The sequence below is a fragment of the Hirundo rustica genome, chromosome 13 (assembly GCF_015227805.2).
Source record: "Hirundo rustica isolate bHirRus1 chromosome 13, bHirRus1.pri.v3, whole genome shotgun sequence".
NCBI lineage: Eukaryota > Metazoa > Chordata > Aves > Passeriformes > Hirundinidae > Hirundo > Hirundo rustica.
The window spans coordinates 35,420-39,063 of NC_053462.1; positions in this window are offsets into that span (position 1 = coordinate 35,420).

Sequence of the window (3,644 nt, forward strand, 5' to 3'; positions counted from 1 at the left end):
ATCTTATTCTTCTACTTCATTGGCCCAATTATTTAGCCTTCATTTCTGCTATTGGAACCTCAGAAATGGGTGATCCCATTTTAAAAATAAGTGAATTGAGATTTTTAAAACTTGGTTTAATTTATTATGGTAGCATGTTAGCTACATTCGTCTCTGATCATGCCTGATGTTTTTCCCTGGACATATTGTGTATGTAAGAGCCACAAAATAAATCTGCTGAAACTCTTAAAATGTTATCCTTCAAAAGGTTTATTAAATAACAGTGGCTGCAGAGAGTGGAAAACATATGGGCTTAGATTGTTTAAGCTTAGGGACCACTGGCAGTGCAAACTGATAATACAATATCAAAGAAAAACAATCATTCCCATATGCCTGCATTTTCAAAGGCAGCATAGATTTTATAGGAGGCCTATATGCAATTAGAGAGTGTTATAAGTGGGAGTAGCAGGAAAATGATTTGTGTGAATTCCTCTTCAGCTTGCTCTTTTGCTTAGAAAACAATTCTGAAGGAGACATTTTCTGCCCAATGTGTAATATGTTTAATATATTTGCTGGTACTCTGAGATTTTCTTAACAGTAAGCATGTAGTGCTTGGCTGAGGTTTTTATGCTTTCTTTAAACAGGTATCCTTGGTTTAGGGCAAATCTGGGGAAAAACCCCTGAATGGGGTCCCTCTGGGGAGCAAGGTCAATTGGCCCCTCCCCCCAACCTGTCCGGCTATAGAACTTCCTCCGAGAAAGTGGAAAAAACTATTTTACTTAATAAACAAAGGGCAATAAGTATAAAGAATTAATTAATGTTATGAACAAGTTCTATTCAAATGATTCTATGTTCTAGTTACTTAATTGTTAAAAATTCCATTAAGGTTGTTAAGTGCTTGTTTGTTTTAAAGAATTTGCCTATTCCTGTTTTTAATATTGATTAATTCATCTTACTTACTTCTGTTTGTTAATTAAGAGTTACTTTGTACCTGTATCTCCACTCCCATTCGTCAGATAGCGTCTGAATATGCAAATAAAAAGAACCTGGAATTCTGGGAACAACTCAAAAACAAAGGACTCTTAAAGCAGAGAAACAAAGTAGAATCCAGGACTGAAATCACACTCTAAGCTAGTGTGAAAAGTAAGACTATCTGCCGAGGCAGCTTTATTAGTCGCTGTGACCTGAGGGGAGTTCCCCATCGCTGGACGACTCCTGATCAACAAAGCGAAGACGACTCCCCAGCAAGGGGAAGCCGGCAAGGGGTGTGGGAGTCCCAGCTTCGCTGGAAGTGAAGCTGTGTGTACTTCCTCCTCCGCATTGCCAAGGAGAGTAGCCAGGAGCATGCGCAAGCTCCTCAAGCTCTCCCCAGAGCCAGGCTTTCTAATAAAGGCATAAAAAGGAGCAAGTCTCCTGGCCCTTGATTTTTTTTTTTTTCCATAACAAATAATATGAAACAATAAAACCTCTTGTTCTGGAGTGAGATGGTAAATTGAGAAAGTTCTTGCCATGGGTGTAGCTAAGCTCTCTCTCAGTCTCTCCTCAGTCCCAGTCACTCCGGCGCTGCTGAAATGCCGAGGTCCAGGCCCTGGTGGGCTGCAGGTGCAAAGCCCCAGTGCTCCCCTGGGCTTTTTTCAGTCCAGAGCAGGTTTAAACAGGCCCAAGGAAAAAAAAAAAAAAAGAAAAAAAAAAAAACAGTTCCAGGGAATTTCTCTGCCCTAGCTAGCTAAACTAACTAAAAGCAAAAAGATCTCTGTCCTGCAGTCTCTCTAAGCTTTGCCAAACACCCCAGTCTGGAGAAGAATGTGGAGGAGTCAGGCAGTTTTCTCAAAACAAACTCCGTGCTTCTCCTTGCTCTTAGAACCCGTCTTAAAGGCACAGAACTGAATATACAGCACAAGCAGAACAGATGACTGGGGATACAAGCATCATAAAGTCACCCTAGGACAACAGGTATAAGGATGCTACATGCAAAAGAGAGTGATTGATGGATGTTTCTACTAATCAGCTGAGCTAAGATTAAAATACACTGTAAAATGTTACTTTTTCTAGAAGAAACAAGAGAAACCAAAGAAATTACAAAAAAAGTATCCTGTCATTTTGTCTTTAAACACCCTTTATTGAAAGAGTAAATTATGTTTCCTGTAGCACACAAATGCTGCTTTTTAAGTAATTTCAAACATTTCAACAAGATTATATTTATTGTACTTGTCTATGTGGGATAAAACTGCTGGCTTATGCAGTGTACTCAGTTGTAAGATTGTGCTCCTACATTCAAGTTGCTCTCAAAAGCCTGCTTTTGACATCCCATAGTTTTCTTGGGAATGGAAGAGGAAGAATCTTAAAGCACTCTGTGCTGAAAGAGTCTGAATTCTGCAATCTTGAAAGGAGAAAGCACGTATGATAAGGGTTTATTTCTTAAATCACAGACCATGGTCATACTGCAATTGAATACAAAAAGGGATCTAATATAAAGTTCAGATTGAATTTTCCCCAGTAGTGTTGAGCAGCATTCAGACTTGAAATTATTGTAGTATAAATCCTGTGGTCTGTCACTTCCTGTGTGTATACTGAAGTACAAGTGTTTCAGATCTGCACTGTAGATGACAGATTTAAGAGGACTTGTGTATGCATCAGGGTAGGTTGGATACACCCTATTCTATTACATTCCACGTTGTCTGCAGTGGAATCAGGTTTATTCTTCTCACTTCCAAAAATGCATAATGAAACTCTATGTATCTAGCTTATGTGGTTTGAAAGGATAATTTAGATTTCTTTCTAGGAATTAGATTACTAAGATAATTAAATCAGGAAAAAAAAAAAGTCTACTGCATAATTGCAGCTGTAATATATGCTGTAAAATCTATCAGGATTTTGTGGTTAAATGACAAGTCTGCTTAAAAACAGCAGCAACTACATTATCTTCACATCATTCATACACACACTATAAATAAGAGCAGGATAAGACAATCTTCTCTGATTCCTGTGACAGTGAGGGGCTGACTTCCTTAACATATTTGTGAGGCTGTTTAATGGCTGGAAAGCGAGCTGTTTCTCTAGCAGTAGTGTTTTCTCAGCACTAAGTTCCTAGGCTTGAACCACATCAATAATCCATGTGGCTTTCATTGCATTTACACTTGTCTTTTCCCCTAACATTACAATTCTATTGGTGAATACACTGGCATCATATCCTGTGCTTTTCAAAACTGTATCTGCCTGAACAACCCAGTTCAAATACTGTTGTCAAATACAGTTTGTCCTTTATCTTGTTTATATTCATGCTGCAAAAACCAACACCTTGTTTTAGCAGGAAAGAATATTAGTAGCATGATGTGTGTCTTCAGATTTGAATACCTGTGGGAAAACCTGTGCTAAACAAACCACAAAACTGAAATTTAGGATTAATTGTAAAATCAATTAAAACACCCAGACTCAGTAAGAAGCAGACATTAAAAGAATGTGGCGAGGAATTCAGCTCAGGGGGATTCACTGATCATATCTCTCTGGAAAACAAGAGAACAAGGGCTACAGAAAACTTGGGCTGGTAATGTGTTTTTAGAACTCTCTCAAGGGTTATCATTAGCCAAGAACAAGAGATGTGTTTTACGGATCCAAACTAAATCAGTGTTATAAATGAAAAGGGGCGGTCGTGACAGAGTAGGGCA